This window comes from Sciurus vulgaris, assembly GCF_902686455.1.
Source record: "Sciurus vulgaris genome assembly, chromosome: 12".
NCBI lineage: Eukaryota > Metazoa > Chordata > Mammalia > Rodentia > Sciuridae > Sciurus > Sciurus vulgaris.
Window position 1 is genome coordinate 63167279 of NC_136473.1, and position 18458 is coordinate 63185736.

General features: G+C 39.1%; 1 long non-coding RNA gene across 3 annotated transcripts in view; it reads left to right on the plus strand.

Moving 5' to 3' along the window:
- Positions 1-18458, plus strand: part of LOC306641630 — a 342732-nt gene that overhangs the window by 262516 nt on the left and 61758 nt on the right. The window lies entirely within an intron of this gene.

Here is an 18458-nt window from a genome sequence, read left to right on the forward strand (position 1 = left end):
CATATTTTTCCTATGATCTTCTTTTATTTGTCTCTCTAAATCCCACTCATTTGGGGGAGGTGTGCAAGTTGGGTGAGTGAGAGTCAAATATATTGTTTAGATTGTGGTGAGAGACTTCCTGTTTGAAAGACTTGTGATCTCAAGGCTTTAGAAAGCAGTGATAAATTCACATCCCAGACCTCAGGACAAGCAATAATGCACAAAAAGTCATGTGTTTATCTTTGTTAATCACCTCTAGTTTGCTAAGGTAATGCAAACATTCATTTTGAATTCACATTTCAGATGTACCAAAGACTTGACTCTAAGAATTACCTGTAAGGTTGACTGAAAAGACATTATTTCCACATACTGATGACTATTTAGATCATTTTGAGTTTGGGCTTTTCCACCTGGTATTAACAATATTGAGTCTCCCAATCCATTAACATGGTATATTTCTTTATTTATTTGGATCACTTCTAATTTCTTTCAATAAAATGTCAGGTTATAATAATCAATTTAAAACATTTTCAGGTGGGCATAAACAAAGGCAAATAAAATTAACCTCTGTGAGTAAGAGGTCAGGTTGTGGATTTGAGGACTTTTGCTTTGGTTCCTTGCTGCATCACTTACCAGCTTGTCTTTTCAGACAGATCTTTCACCTTCCTTTCTGTCATCTAGTGGCTTCATCTGTCTAAGGGGGACAATAATCATCCCTCCTGCATGGTTTCCTGGGAAGATTAAATGTATATTTTCAGGGCTGGGGAGATAGCTCAGTCGGTAGAGTACTTGCCTTGCAAGCACGAGGCCCGAGGCCCTGGGTTCCATCCCCAGTACCGCAAAAAAAAAAAAAAAAAAAAAAAAAAAGTGTATTTTAAGTTTAGGCTTAAACTCAAATGTGTATTTTGAGTTATCACTTAACATATGATGACACTCATTTAGGTTAGGTTTTTTGTACTGACCCAGAGGATTCTTAAGTTCTTAAGAACAATGAGTGTCCTCCTACATCTTGCAGAGTACCTGGCATGTGATAAGTTACTTGAGGAGTGTTCATCAAATTGAATCTCCTTATTACCATATCAAAGTAGAATTTGTATCCTTTTAGACTACATTTTTTTACCCATGATGTGTTCATGGTCTTTAGTTTTTGTCTCTACTGATTCTTCCACATTCCCCTGGAAATTTTCCATAATTTTTACCTGCATGGACTTCACTTTCTTCAGTTACTATTCTGTCTTTTTACTGTTCAGCTCCCATGTGCTCCTAGATCCACTTTTGTCTGTTTTCCTCTTTCAAGTCATTGAATCTTCTTTCACCGAAATCACTAATGACCACGTATATTAGTCAGCCTTTGGTTGTTGTGATCAAAATCCCTCACAAGAACGACTCATAAGAGGAAAGATTTATTTTGACTCATGGTTTTACAGGTATCAGTACATGGTTGATTGACTCCATTGTTGAGGTGAAGCAGAAGGGCATGGCAGAGGACACTGCTTGGCATAAGGCAGCCGGGAAGCAGACATAGAGTTCAGAGAAAAAATAAACTCTCCTAGGGTATACTCCCAGTGACATATTTCCTCTAACTCACTGCTCTCAGTAGCACATTGAGCCATCAATGGATTAATCTGCTGATGAGATCAGAAACCCTATAACCCAATCATTGCCTAAAAGCTTCATTTCTGTAACTTGCTGCATTGGGTATCATACTTTTAATACAAGAGCTTTTGGGGAAAACATTCTAGATCTAGACCATAACACCATCTGACGCCCAAATCCATTGTCTTACTTCGGCCGTATGAATTTATTTTAGATCACAAGTTCCACACGAGGAATGACTTTGTCTTACTTCTGTTGAACTTCTGGTATTTAGAACAGTCTCTGAACATAGTAGATACTCAATAAACTTTGGTTGAATTAATAAATTGGTAAATACCACTTATACTGTTGATCATTCTCATGTATAAAAACATTCTATCTTCATCCATAGAAACATTGCACTCTTGTTTTCTTCTGGAAATTTATTTCTTCCTTTTCTTTTTACATCCATCAAATATTGATGTTTTTCAAGTTTGATTCTTGTTCTTTTCTTTTAAATGTTTCCAGGATGGACCTCTCTTATGCATATTAATTGTCACACACCATATATATATCTATATATATATATATAGATAGATAGATTACTTCCACATCTGCAGCTCCACTCAAACTAATTTTAATATGTTTAGACAATTTAATCAATTACCTATTCAGTGTCTTGATATTTCCCTGGAATCTAAAAATGCATCCAAAATGAAACATCATAGTTTTGTCAGACCTCTATTTTGAAAATGTGAGATAAAAAATAATTAGTTGGAAGTCAAAATATCACTATTATTCGTTGTAAATACTAATTTGGAGGGAGCTATTTTGTGTAAGTGATGAAAAATGAACCCTAGTTATAGACCTACCTACTTGGTTCTGAACTGAATAAGTTGAGCATGGGACATGTGTAGTTACAAAAGAATCACATTCTCTTCATAGATGTTACATACTTCTGTGGTGAGATGAATATGGGGTTGGTAAAGTTTTAGGAACTGTCTTCGTCACATGTCCTAAGTAATCATGAACCAACATGAAACCATTTGGTAGTAGTTCCTTCTTGAGTTTGGGACAAAAGATTAGTTACTCTATTGTTGCCTTCTCAGATGTAGAGTGGGGTTTCGGAAAACTGGTACAATTTTGCTAAGTTTGCCGTTACAATGTACTTAGAACCTTCCTACTTATTTTAGATACACATAGAACTCAACTCTTTTGAAATTTATAAATAGAAAATATTGCTGGGTATGGTGGTGCATGCCTATAATCCTAGTGACTTGGGAGGCTGAGGCAGGAGGATTAAAGTTCAAGGACAGCCTGGTAAACTTAGTAAGAACTTGACTCATAATAAAAATTTAAAAAAGATTGGAGTGTTGCTCAGTGAGTGAGTACCCCTGAGTTAAATCTCCAGTACCACACAATACAACAAATGAATGAATAAATAAACAAATAACAGAAATATTTTATGCTTGAAGTCTGAAACAATTGCATAAGGAAAAGCTCTCTTTTCACTATAGCGTTTGAATCCTTGCCAAATCTGGGCTTGCTTACTAAGAACTTTGTGGTCTGACAGTATGGTCTGAGTCTTGCTTGGGGCACACACATGCACTTAGAATTCTTGCTAATTCAAGGCTGAACTTTAGCCATAAGCATCCTTAAAATTCCCTCTGAGAGCCTGTGGTTTGGCAGAGACCCTTTCCACTTATACCCACCTGAGGACCTGCAGGTGAAGTTGAAGGCTGAGTAATAACCTATATCAATTATAAAGGCTAATTTGAAGGCTCTTAGCATGTCAAAGGAGGCTGCAGACACAACCACAACTAGGAGGATTTGCCACCTCCATCAGAGCAGTGCTAGGGAAAAGGAGGTGTCTTATTGAGGGGTTCCCAAAAGAAAAAGTTCAGCTCCCTGGCTTCACGGCTCAGTTTGGTTCCCCAAAAAAAAAAAAAAAAATTGGAGTTGCTGGGCTGAACATGCCAGGTTAATTTCCCCAAATGTGTCCACAAGTTACTCACTCTGCTTTTTCAGGAAAAGAATAAGAGGTTGTAAAAGAGGCTGGGCATATTTAGAAATTTCTCTGTTGTAAAATTAGAGGAGTGGGGAACAAGAATTTTCCTCCAACACTATCTTAAAATATGATTAAAGCAAGACCATCTACTCAATCATCTAACCCAGCAACTGGTGGGTATTTAGATTTGTGTCATTTAGTACAATGGTCACTAGGTACATGTGGTTACAAGTTCATGAATTTTGGCTAGTCCAAATTTGGATATAATTATAAAGTACACACTGGGTTTTGTAAAGAAGATTATTGTCACCTTATTGACATTTTATATTGATTGCATGTTAGAGTGAAAATAATTGAGATATATCAGGTTAAATAAACCTGATAAAATAAAATATATTATTAAGAATATATTGATATATATTATTATAAAATATATGTTATGTATTATTAAATATATGTTAATAAAATACATTATTAAGATGAATTCTACCTGTTACATATAGAGTTTGCATTATATTTCCATTGGAAAGCACTGCTATAAATCAATGGTTTCCAATTATCTAAGATACAGAATCCATAGCAAATTGATATTTTTGTAAAATTCAATAACGCATCTTGTAAAGATTCTTTAACCCTTACTTTGTATCTTGAATTTGTTTCATTGCAAACTGGTAATGAACCGCTTGGGTCTGACCTAGTCTGAAGATCAGACTGAAAGCACATTCTGAACTTTTGTGTCTTAAGTAGTAAAGTCCCATCAACTGTTTCTCCATAATATCTTGTATGCATTCCTTCCTCTCTATTTCTCTTTCTCCTTCCTTCAGTCAGACCTTTATTTCCTACTAGGATTCTTGAAAGTGACTACTAAATAGTCTCATTGCATGTTATGGCTTGGATCTGGAATGTCCCCCAAAAGCTCATGTGTTAAAGGGCTTGACCCCCAATGCAGCAATGTTTGAGGTGGGGATTTTGGGAAATGACTGAATGATGAGGACTCTGACATCACCAATAGATTAATTCATTGAGGGATTTGTAGCTGAATGGATTATTCGGAGGTGGTAAAACAGTAGGAGGTGTGGCCTAGTTGGAGGAAGTAGGTCATTGGGAGCATGCCCTGGAAGGGCATATTTTGTTCCTGATCTTTCTCTCTGTTTATTATTTTTTTCTTCTCTCTCTCTCCATATCTCTGCTTCTTGGCCACTATGAAATGGAATTAGCAACTTTGCTCTATCATGTCCTTCCTCCATGATGTTATGCTTCACTGCAGACCCAGAAACATGGAGATAGCTAATCATGGACTGAAACCTCTGAAACCATGAGATACAAATAAACTTTTACTTCTTTAAGTTGTTTTTCTCTGAAAATTTGTCACAGCAATGAAAATATGACTAAGACCTTGCTTGTACCCTTATATCCTCCATCCCATCCATGTTTGAAATACTTTCAAAGTGATCCACATGAAAGATCCATGGTGACATCACTCCCCTCTTAAAACCCTGTAACTCTTGCACATTCCTCTGGTCAAATTACAAAATTTTCATGACACCCTCACACCAGGTAGGGTTTATGCCTGCCAATGCAAGTCAGCTCTCTTCCAACCTCTATACTACTATAGTATACTATATAGTATTATAGTATAATAAGCCAGAAATTCCTGTGTTCTACCAAGGACCAGAAAGCACAATTCTACAGAAAGTCCAGTCTCATGTAATCCTTGCAAGAACTTGAAATTATATCTATATTTTCCTTAAAACCAAAGATTAAATTAAATAATTCATTTAAGAATATTTAGGTTAGTAAGGAAACTGGGATCTTTCTAAGTCAAAATGCTATGTTATTTCCAAATGATGTGGGTCTGCTTGGAGTTCCTTCCACTCTATACTATTAATTTGTTGGGTTTACTGTGTGCTATTCCCTCAGGTCCCCATCTTCTATTCCTAATTCATTTAGACTTCTCTTATGACATTTGAATTCATCATAATTCCTATCCAATGCATTTCTTGAGACCCTCGCAAAAGCCTACTTCCTCTAGAAACCATTCAGCTTTCTAACACTGAACGACACCATGGAGTAGTTTGGGGCATATTTATTTCCCCTTTTCCTTCCTTCTAGGGCAGGAATGATCTTCTGTACTTAGCATTATGGTTATCAAATGAGAGATAGTTTTATAATTGATTAATTCATCTTTTCAAGTTTTCAACATATAATTATTAAATAAGAGAAAAGGCCCTATGTTCATGGAGCCTACCTTCTAGTAGGAGCAAATTGAAAGAATAAACTAACATTTTAAATAGCTGTGAGTGTACTCTGTGTTCCTGCACCTTCTCAATGTTGTGCAGCACTCTACTTACAGTGATGGTTTTCGCCAGGAGTGCTCACTTGGTACTGTTCCAGCCAGCTGCTGCATTCCAGTTTACCCCATTGCTATCCCAGGCTTGCACTGTTGGATGGGAGTGCCGAGCCTCCTGTTCTTCATTTGTTCAGTATCTCTGGGATCAGTGCTTCCCTTCGAATTGAGGGATTGTCACAGCAGTACCAACAAATTTTCTTTCAGCTCCTCACCAACACTCTGTCAAACACCAGATGTTTGTCTAAGCTCATGGAAGGCAGGCTGATCAGTGCTCTATGGAGCCTCAGACTAATCTTCTGGTATAGGAAGACTTGGCAGAAGCCATGACCTCTTTGAATTTCTTATCTGCAAAATGAGAATATTTGCCATTTTAAATTGATGGGTGGCATCCTTTTTCTGCCTCCAGAGGTCTCGTTTCCAAATTATTCAATGGATACCATAACTTTACTCATTCGTTTAGCAATTACTTATTGAATGCCTACTGTGTTCCGGGTACTGTCTTAGGTGCAGGTAAAAGGGTGAGCAAATCAGACTTAATTCTCATGAGATTTATGCTCTGCCTAGAGGAGGCAGGTACATAAATAGTATGTGGTTGTTGGGTGGTGACAAGAATGACAGAGCCCAACAATTAAAGTCAAGTAGGTGAAGAGTGCTGATGAGGAAGTAAATGAAAGCTATTTTCTATAAAATAGAAAGATGACTTTTGAGCAGAGACCTAAAGGAAAAGAATGCTATTCATAAATGTACCCTGCTAGATGCTTCTGGAGTAGTGAGACATATGCCACATGCTACCTGTTCCATGTGTCCCTCTATGTCAGTCTGTTACTGCACATCCCCTTCTCACAAAGGCTCTCAGAATGACAAAAAAATTCAAGCTTTCTTCAGTACTGGGGATTGAACCCAGGACCTAGCACATGCTAGGCATGTGTTCTACCATAGAGCCATACTCCAGCCCACAGAAAACCCAAATGTAATATGCTCAACGCTCTCCAACACCCCTAACTCCACCTTAGATCTAGACCACTTACATGTTCTTGGTCTTGAGCAGAGAAGGATGGGTAGTAGCTAATGACATCCTAAACCCAAGTCACAAGCTGCTGGGACCAGTGGAAGGAGATGTCTTCACGGTAGAACAACTTACCATGTAAACATTCTCCCTTCCCCACCACACATCAAATCTGAGCAGTTACTTATGGGAGTGTGTGCTAACATGGAGGACTGGAGCAAGTTCTCAAAACATGCTTCATGAGGTCAACTGGCTACAGCTGGGCTCTCTGTTCCCATCTGCTCAGGTTGGTGTCTACTATGGGAAAATCACCAGTGACTCATGCATCTTCACAGCTACTTCTCAACCTATGTCCCATTCCTAATGATTTCTTTTAGAGAAGAATGGCAAAGTGAAATAGAATTTTCTCTTGTAAGATTTATTTTCAGTCTGCATTCTGTCTTGACTATATGGAGTTTCATGGATATTCATAATACTGATGATGATTTTAGAATAGCCTTTAAGTGTGCAAGACTGATGGATATATTCACCTTTCAATACCCCAGTAGTTCAATGACAAAAAGGTGAGTTATGAAGATCCCATTTCTGCTTTCTTTGTGTGCCCAATACCAGAAATTCCCTAAAACCTGAGTACAATAGACTTACATTAGGTAGAAAGAAACAGCCCAGAGCATTTTACTCATTGAAAGGGAACTCTGAGTAATATCTTGCTACATGAATTTACTAGACAATAGTGAGCCTGTGATCACACACACATATGAATGGTTTACCTGCTTTGAAAAGAAGTACAGGCTTAAATCCTTGGTCCTTACTAAGCAAAAAAAAAAAAAAAACACTGAAATATTGAGTATTTTTCCCTTAATTTTCTAGAGTCATTGTTTCAGGTGCATTCCAACAAACCAGTTGGAAAATGGCCTTCCTCCTCTGAGATACAGCTCATCTGACTTTCTACTTTCTAATTTTCTATTTTAGTCAGCTTTCTGTTGCTGTGGCAAAATATCTAAGAAAAAACAAATGAAAAGGAGGAAAGATTTATTTTGACTCATTGTTTCTGAGGTTTCAGTCTATGGTCACTTGGCCCTGTTACCTTGGATTTGTGGCAAGACAGATCATCATGGAGGGGAACACGTGGCGAGGGAAGCTACTCATCTCATGGTGGCTGGGAAGCAAAGACAGAAGGGGCATGGGCTCCAATACTCCCTTCAAGGCACACCCTCAGTAACCTGACTTCCTTCCACTGGGCCCCACTTCCTAAAGGTTTCACCATTTTCCAACACTGCCATGAGCTGAGGACCAAACCTGCAACGCATGAACTTTTGGGGGACATTTAAAATCCAAACCATAATGCTCTCATTGTGGGAAAGATGTTGGAGACATCATCAGACCACAGGATAGGCAACACCATCTATCTAAAATTGTTTTCAAAAGCAGCAGAATATTTCATATTGTATTTCAGTGACATCCAACATAAAGTGCCCTTGTTTGCATAAAATTAAATTCCTGAAGTCCTGGTTTTCATGTGCAATGTGTGATGCTGGTAAATAATAGGGGGAAAGGAAGGTTTTGGTCACCCATGTAGGACCTTGGAGTATGAATCATACCTTGGAGTATGATTCAGAAGTAAATTGGAGTTTGGGAAGGATATTGGAGATGAATTTATCTCCTGATTTTTATTTCTACAATGAGACAATGAATGTACTTTCTTTTGGGGAGGAAGATTTCCAAATTTCCAGATTTAAGCTATGAGGATTCAAAAATTCACCAAAATCTTTGGCATAAGGTTGACAATTTCCTGTTCTCTTTTGCTAACTCCTTCTATTATAGAAATTCAGTGGGGGAAAAGGTATTACTAAATATCAAAGGAAGATATTAAAGAAATATCTTTAATACAAATACAATAATTTTAATAAAGAAAATGATACTCTGTTAATGCTTTCCACAAGAATTGAATAGATATTTTAAAAGATGAGAAGCTGCCCTTTGCTGGGCATAAATAGTGAGTGTTGTGGTTAAAACTCAAACCCAAAAATTTTTTGTGAGACTATAAAACCTACCACGTGAACTTGCAGTCTATTTTACATCTAATTAAAATTGGAAACTTCAGTGTTTATTTAGGGAAGACTGTCCCTTTTCTCTGTGTGCTACTAGAGCCAGTTAAAATATGCCATTTCGTTATCAATTGTTCAGCAAATTTTGAGGCAAAGTTCAGAAATATCATTAACCTGAGTAAAAATTTTTAAGACTGGAAAATAAATGTCCTACTTGGTCATATAGGTAATGAAAATTATGGTGTATGACTGGTCCAGAGCTATATTCATTCTTTTTTATGTTTCAGGATTTTTAAGAGGCAAGAAAATGGGGAGCATAAATATTTTTTGGCTCTGTGTGAGTTCAGGTAGCCTGTTCTGAAAACTGTCGTGGTCTTATGTCTTATGGGGCTGTGGATATTCTGGCTCAAGCAGTTACTTCCAGGAGCTGAGCACTGACACTTAAGACTTTGGAGGGAACTCACCAACATGCTCTCCGGTGCCAGGTTCATCGCAATTTTTCTGGAGAACTGCTTTTGTCCTTGCTGTAGGGTTTTTTCTGACAGAATGACCAAGCTTTTAATGAATATACTAATATGGTGATATCATTGTCTGACAAGATTGTCCTGGGGAAAAAGAAGGTCAACTTCCTGGGGGCTTATCTAGAATGTGGGGAGTTGAGGGTATGTTCATTGTCACTTATCCTTGGTGAAGGCAGATATTGAAGAAATGAAAACTTGAAAGATGGAGTCTATATAGTGAAAAGGACATTTACCCATCGGGGTTTGAGGGTCTTGGTAGTGGCTGTGAATTTTGAGCACATATGTCTCTGATGCTGATGCAAAGAGGAAATGATCTGAGTCTAACATTCACTCATTCATCTTATTTTCAAGAGTTGCATAAGGAGTGATTGCCATGAGCTTTGTCCAAGAATGTAACAGTAAATAGACACAATCCCTATCCTCAGAGATCTTATATTGTAGAGGGGAAAAATAAGATTTAAACAAATAGCTTTTTAAAAATAATTCTCTCTTGCCGGGCTTGGGAGACTGAGGCAGGAGGATCACAAGTTCAAAGCCAGCCTCAGCAATTTAGCAAGTCCTTACTTAACTTAGTGAGACCCTGTTTTAAAATAAAAACTAAGGGCTGGGAGTGTGGCTCAATGGTTAAATGCCTCTGTGTTCAATCCCTGGTACCAAAACAAAAATGCTCTCTATTTTAATTATGATAAAATACATGCAAGAAAACTTCCTCTCTTTATCATTTTTGTGTATACAATTTAGGGTATTAAATAAGCTCACACTGTGTGCAACCATCCCCACCATTCATTTCATCTTGCAAAAGTGGGACTTGGCACTGATTAATCCTAACTCCCCATTTCTTCCTCCCTGCAGTATCGGGCAATCACCATTCTACCTTCTGTCTCTGCAAACTTGACTACTCTACATATCTCATAAGTAGAATTGCAAGTATTTGTCCCTTTGCGACTGATTTATTTCACTTAGCCTAATGTCCTCAAGGTGCACCCATGTTGAAACATGTGTCAGGATTCCCTTTCTCTTTGAAGCTGAATAGTAATCTGTTGAATGGATATAGCACATTTTGTTTATCCATTCATCCACCCATGGACACTAGGGTTGCTTCTATCTTTTGATTAATGTCAATAATGCTGCTAGGAACATGGATGTACACATATCTGTTGAGTTTCTGTTTTCAATTCTTTTGGGTGACAAACAGATTTTTAAAATATTTCTCAAAAATGTAACTATGAACTGAAAGGATACTAAGCTGTGAAATTAACACAAGATATCACCAGATCGGGCAGTGAGAATCTCACTGGGGCAGGCTCCTGGAGGAAAGGACACTCAAGATCAGACAAAGATCGGCTTAGAGTTCACCAGGGAAGGGAGCAGGGGAGTCTATTAGGTGTCTTCAGAAGTGAATCAGGGTCTTAAGACAACACATAGCTCAGGGCATTTGAGGGAGTCCATAGGGTGGTAGATGGTGAGCAAGGGAAGGTTAAGACTCCTCAGGACCTGGGCCTGTGGACTTAAGGGAAAGGAAGAAGTTACAATTTGAAGCCTCAGTTTACCAGTCTATTTTCATTTGTTTATCATTGACATTCAACAAAACCCTTTTTAAGAATTAAACCTTGTCTCAGCTTCGATGTGGAGAGCAATAAGGGAAACACTGGCTTGATGACTGAAATGGACTCGCAAGGAGAGGACAGCCTCTGGGAGCAGAGGTGGTGGCCAGATGAGTGGCAGTCCCATGAGGGACCTGACTGATGAATGGGCAGTTTAGTGGCTTGACCTTGACGACGAGTCTGGTACAGAAGCTCCCTGAGAACCACGGGGGCCTTTTAGTATGACCTGTGCAACTCTGAAAAGATGCCCCCGTGTCAGTTTGAGAATTTGGGGTAAGTTAATACATACACGTATTATACCTTTTTCTAGGTTCACTTATTTTATGTTGAACCCAACTATTTGTGTGACCGATTTTGAGCATAGAATTGTCTATACCTAGGAATCTATAGAACATATTCCAAGAAAAAAAAAAATGTAACAGCTTAACTTATTATCAATTTCAAGACCATTTGTAGATTCACAGTAAGTCCAAATACTTTAAATAGGGGAGATATTCCTTTGGCCTTTAGCCCCAAACAATATACTTTTGGATGGACATGTTCTAAGAACTATTGGTCTGTGACTTTAAAACATACTATCTTAGTACCAAAGCACAATGCCCTTTGGCCTTAGCCATCAGCAAATTCAGAATCAAGTTCAGGAACTATTTGCAGAAATCGGCCCCTCTCAGCTGCAGCTGCTTCCCCTGTGTCTTTTAGTTTCAGGTCTGACTTATTACTGATATCCTTGATTTACATACACTGCAGACATTCCAAGGTCTGTGGAAATAGATCAGGTTCAAGTAGCAAAAGAATTCTTATCTTTTGTACTAGTAGGAAATTTTGGCTTCTGGCATTCACTTGACAGCACTAATATTTTCCTTAAATGTTCACATTTTTCTCTTTGACTAGAAGCAGGAATTGATAGCTGAGCCCGAGACACTTCCAGGATATAAGTAGGGCATTTTAAAGAAAGTTGATACATTAAGGATTATAAACAAAACGGGAAGGAACTTGTCTAAAATACCTCAAGAATCACAAAGGCCAAGTTAACACATCAAAATATTAATAGGCAAACATGAATCCTATTTTATTTGGGGACTCTTAGAGGAGTCAATTACAGTGGTGGATTTATGGCTTTATCAATTGGGCACATAATTTCATGGTGATAATACCTTTGAATCTCTGATGTGGCGTGTGTGCATTTGCATTAAAAGATGCAGTATACGCACACCCACATAGTCAGTATGTCTTAATCAATTCCTACTGGGGCAAGTGGATAAAATTAAAAGGCTGACTGAAAACAACAGGAGCAGCAACTTGGATCTGTGTTCTTATCCAGGGAAAGGAATTTATAGCCAATATTGGTCCATTAAAATAATCAGACACTGTATGAATCAGGAACTTAGTGATAGTCTTATTAAAAAAAAGGCAACAAACACTAAGGTATCTATCTGAAGTCTCTCCCCACCCTTACTAAGAATTACCTGTAAAATTCCTTTTCTTCCCTGAAACTTCATTACACTATGAAAATAAAATACTGCCCTTACTGAGTGAGAATATCTTCTGTAATTCTGACATTTGTAAGTGGATGCATAAAATATATTCAGCATACTATAAATGACTTGAATGTGTACAGAATAAGGCAAAGACAAACTTTGTTTTCCTAGTTAACATACTGTTGGGATACTAGAATGGAGAGAAATAAAGCAAATTATTACACCTATGGATCTTAGGTCAGGTTAAATCAAAGATGTGAAATATTTCATTTATTCTCACTGAGTAAGAAGCGCTCTCTCTATTGGAACTGTCTGAATAACAGAAGTTTGCCTCTATGAGCACTAACACTTTTAAACTTTTTTCCTTCTCTGGGATAATTTCCAAAGTGCATTTCATACCTCCTTACCTTTACAAATGTCTATGAGCCCTTGTAAAATTTTAGGAACAGATAATTAATTCTTGTCTGGGGTAAATACCATTGATACCACTTTTCTGTAGGACCTACCTTTACCTACAGCAGTAACTTAAGGAGTGGACCTGGGTTGCCATATTTGCATATAGGACCCCCTCTTTCCCAGCCACAGATGGCAGAGTTAGGAATGCACATCTGATTTACTCCAGGCCAGTGGGTTTTCTTCATTTTGAGATCTGAGATTTGGGACTCAAGTTACTGAGAAAGAGAGGTGAGGAGGGGCAAGCCCAGTGGAGCGTTAAGTCTCAGGACTGCAGTCAGGCCAGGCCAGACAATGCTGCCTGCAGGCTGAAGACATGAGCAAAGCAGGTTACACTGATGGGGAGACTGTGTCGAATCAAAGAGGTCACCATCAGGGAAGAGTAACAGGGTCACACGATATGAAGCAGAACAACTCTGGACAAGGAACTGCCCCTAAGATTTTGTTTTGTTTTGTTGACCATCAAAGAGAGCTGATGAACTAGCCAGGCACTCTGAAGCTCCTGAGACCCAGTTCATCTATGACTTTACTTCAGCCTCCCTTTCTTCCCCAGTCTCTGCATGCTGCTCTTGGTGCAGTTCACATGCTCCCAAACGTGACATCTGCATTTCTTATTCCTTCTGCCTGGAACTTGCTTTGCTTTCTCTTAGCTACTTGCATGTGTTCAATTCTACCAATGTTCCAAGTCCCAGGTCAAGGTACATTGTCTCAAAAAGTCCTCCTTGGATCATCAAGCCATGGGAAACTTTCCCTCCCTTGAGTTCTCATCATACTCTGTTCACCTGTGCTACCACTGGTGCCATGGTCAACCTGGTTTTAGAGCTATTCATGCATTTTCCTCATCTCTGTTACCTACAATTAACAGAGTGGGCAGGTCTCTTTTTGATTCTCTGTTGAATCTCCAATAGCTCTTGGCATAGAACACAGTGCAAAGTAGCCATTCATTGAATATATGTAAATGAATGAAAGAGTTGAGGTTACTATAGTTTGGATCTTGAATGTCCACAAAAGGTCCATGTGTTAAAGCCTTGGTCCCTGGGCAGGTGCTATTGAGAGGTTGTGGAAACTTGAGGAGGTGGAAAGTCTTGAGGTCATTGCCCTTGGAAGGGATTTGGGGACCCTTGCCTCTTCCTTTCTCTTGTCACTGGCTTTGAGGTGAATAGTTTTTGCTCCACCATGCATTTCTGCCATGATGCAATATCTCATCATAGACCCCAAAACAGTGAAACCATTTGATCACAGACTGGAACCTCCAAAACTGAATCAAACTAAACCTTTGATCTGATGAGTTAATGATCTCAGGTCCTTGTTATAGTAACGGAAAACTAACTAACACAAAAGTCTAACCAGCTACAAGAATTCAGGGCAGATATTTTTGATTTAATCTAAATCTCACTATATTTGAATAAAAATCATGTGGTCAGCTGTGCCTCGCTTCTTCACAGCCAACCTCCCATCTTTGAGATAAATTCTGTGTGGTTGTTCAACCATAAGGGGTAACCATTTTTCCCTTTAATCTTATAACAAAAAATGAAAACAAATTTCTAACATCATCTGATTTGGGGGCTGAAATGATCTTGATGTTTTCAGGTCATCAAGAGGATCCCAAAGGATCATTACATGATGTAGAGGCTTTCAGGTTGGGGCTGGGCTGGAGAGGAACACGATGATGATCAAACTCTGTGTCACGTGACTCAGCGGTTATTTCCCATTGATCATTCAGTACTGTGTTGATGAAAGGAACCAAATAAAGCACTTTTGAACTGGGAGCATTGCGGAGGGTTGAGGACAGAAGAACTTTGATTTTCTCCTTCTCTTATTTGATTTAAAAAGCAGAGAAGGAAAAAGCAGAAAAAAATATAAACTAATTCCCCCAGGCTCCTGGGCGTCTGACACCCCTGCTCTCCCAGCACATTAAGTGCAGCATGGTGCGTAGTGAATGCGTAAGCAGGAATATTTAATATGCGTGATATAATTATGTGGTGTTGGTTCACCGATTTCCTAGCATTATGCTGCACATCTCTCTCAAAGGAGCTATCCCAGTGAAATGAGATTTTAATAAAAGGAATCCGTACAGTATATTGTTGAACATTCAAGACATTCTACTTTCCCCAGTGATGCTGGGCTGTGAACAAAATCCTATTTGAAAATAGGATTGTTTAGATACACATGTAATTTGCCAGAGCAAAATAATTTCTCCCCATGATCAATTGAACACATGCATTTTATTAAGCTGTCCTTTTGTAGGGCATTCTTTCTTTCTAGATAGGCCTTGTTCATTTCTTTCAGTTATTTCCTCCAGCTGTTGCATAGGAGTTTTGTGTAATTACTTTATGCTCCAAAGGTGAATTGTTCTTGAAAATTCAGCATCAATAATTCAGTTGGGTTCAGGACAGCTCACTGCAGCCTGCTCTTTGATGTTTTTGAATCTCTTTGGATGCAGTAGCTTTCACAAATTTAATGCATACACTGCTGTTGAAACTGAGCCTGCTCGTTTGACATTGGTATGGATCTTTAGAATGAGGTGGACATCAGGGTGATTTTTGATTTCCAGCCTCCTCCTTTTTTGACTGTTAGCCAAGACTAGAAATTCTTTGGCCAGAAAGGTGTAAGCCATTCCTAGTCTCCTTGTTAAAGTAATGCAGTACAATGTAATGCTGACTTTAATAGTTCAGCATCCTTGTAGACATTATCTGAATTAATGCTCACATCTTGGCTTTGGAAAGGGACACAAAATGTCAAATACCTCCCTAGCCAGCAAAAGTGAACCTGCTCCTCTCTTTAGCAGCCTCCATGAGATCTGGAAGCCTATGGATCCTCAACTTCCATACCCCTAGACTTTTCGATCTCAAGTCAAGTCAAGGGTGTGTGTGTGTGTGTGTGTGTGTGTGTGTGTGTGAGAGAGAGAGAAAGAGAGAGAGAGAGAGAGAGAGAGAGAGAGAGAGAGAGAGAGAGAGATTGAGACAGTAAGCTGGTCCTGATCACAATGAAAAATTGAGGAAGAAAGAGACTTTGTTTTTGAGTGCTCTGAAAAAAGGGAGTTACATCACTAGAAAGTTCCAGTGAATCATAGGCAATGTGAACGAGTAGAGAGACTTCATGCTAAAGTTCAAGAAATTTTGTCTTCAGTATCTCCAATCCACCTCTCCAGTATCACCTCTTTAGCTCTCTATTTTCTTCCCTGTAGTGGAGGTAGATAGAGAACGCTCCTTTTTGTGATACGTGGATGTGCTGGGCAGAGACAGGGAAGAACTGGTCTGGAGAGAAAGAGCAACTGTGGAGTGGGTTGTGCAGGAAAGATAGGAGCTTGAGGAGTCAGAGGGGGCTCATCAGTGATCGCAAAGGGTGGTGTTCAGGAGAGACTTAGGAGAAGAGAAGAACTAAGAGCGACTCCGACTTGAAAAGAGACTGAAGCTAAGTGGTGCTAAGTGATGAAGAACACTGCCTGATATGTGCAGCAAATTTCAAAATGGAATCAAGCACCTGAATGCACTCGTCTGTTTTTTGCTCTGGATATCAGTTTTCTTACAAGAGCTCTTGTGTTGGAGATGCTTCTATCACAAAGATAGACAAGGTCTAGTACCACACCCAAGTTGGAGCAAACTGGTAAGCTGTGATGAGAGCCAGGGAGGCATTTGGGGCATCGTGGCGCCATTGCCATGCACAGGTCAGGACACAATGGTGGGTTAGGAGCTGTGTTAGTCAGCTATTTCACTACTGTGACTAAACGATCTGACCAGCACAATTACAGAGGAGGAAAGGTTTATTTAAGGGCTCACAGTTTCAGAGGTCTTAGTCCATAGAAGGCCAGCTTTATTCCTCAGGGCTCAAGGTGAGGCAGAACATCATGACAGAAGAGCGTGGCAGAGGGAAGCAACTGGCATCACCAGAAAGCAGAGAGACTCCCCTCTCCAGATACTATATATATATATACACACACACCACATAGCCATGCCCCCAATTCCCATCTCTCCAGCCACACCCTACCACTTCCATTAATCCCATCAGGGATTAATTCACTGATTGGGTTTAGACTCTTCCAACCCAGTCTTTTCTCCTCTGAACCTTCCTGCATTGTCTCACATGTGAGCTTCTGGGGGACACCTCACATCCAAACCATAATAGGGGCATTAGAGTACAAGTTGCAGGATGTCTCACTGGGTGCATGTGAGGACAATTACATGCAGTGAGATTTGGAGTAGAGTTGCAGTTCTCCTGTGTGCATGAGGATGTTGGTTACCCAGCAAGACAGGTTCAGCATTCACAGGTGAATGGGATACTTAGAAACCAAGACCCAGGCAGAAATGCAGCCCTAGAAACTAGAGCCCAAGGCGCTAGAAGGTGTGTTTGGGGAATTCCCATGGATCAGTCTGTTTAAATATTTTAACTTTAAGTGTTCATTATTTGAATCTCCCCATTAGAAGTGCCAAGAAAGCAGGGGATTTGTTTGTGTTTTTACTTGCTGTACTTTTAACACCTGGAATAGTGCTTGGCACCAAGAAGATCCTCCACAAATATTTGTTGAATAAGTGGATCCAGATTGCCCTGGGAGCTGGGTGTGGGGATGTGTATATGCATGTGTATGTATGAGGGTCTTTACGTAAAGAACCATGTGTCTCTGAGGAACAGGGTCCCTCAGTGACTGACATGCCATTTGGGGGTCACATGCCTAATCTTTTCTGCTATCAGGTTGTCCTTCTGTAACTTGATCTCATTGGCCAGTTGAAGACTTGATACAGGGTCAGGTAACCATGGCTCGAAATCAGGCTTTTGAATTAGTCTTTGCTAAATAAAAGTAGTGAAAATTCAGAGGAGAGTTCAAAGGTGGAATTTGGGGCAAATAAAAAATGTTTTTTGTTTATTTTGCCTCCAGATTTTTATCAGCAATATGATATGGTAGATTCCCACACTGAATAATCTTCTGCCATTTCATTAGACCAAGAAATGAATGTAACAGAATTGGTCCCAACTGTGTGTCCTTCTGTCCTTAAGAATTCCTGGGACAGTGAAGAATGGAGGGTGTAGATACTATGGGCTTGTTAGGACATGGGAGAGCTTTGAGCCTAAGTTCACTAGCATTCTAGGTTCTAAAACTTTAAGATCCCAAAAGACCCCAACTCAACTCTTTCTCTGATTCATTATGTATCCTGGAGGTGACCAGGTAACCTCACCAGACTTCAGTTTTCTTATCTTTAGAATGGGGATAACTAGTGTTTCTCACAGTCTGCTGCAAGGATCAGGAGGGAAAACCAATAAGATTGTATTAGATTATCAATATTTACTCATCACAAATAAAATCAATGAGCAGCACATGTACTTAAATTAATATATTTTTTGGCTTTAATGATGGGACTAGATTTGCAAGTGATAAACACTTTCATCTGAAATAGTAAGATCATTAAAGTGAACTTGCATCATTAGCATTACTAAATGGTT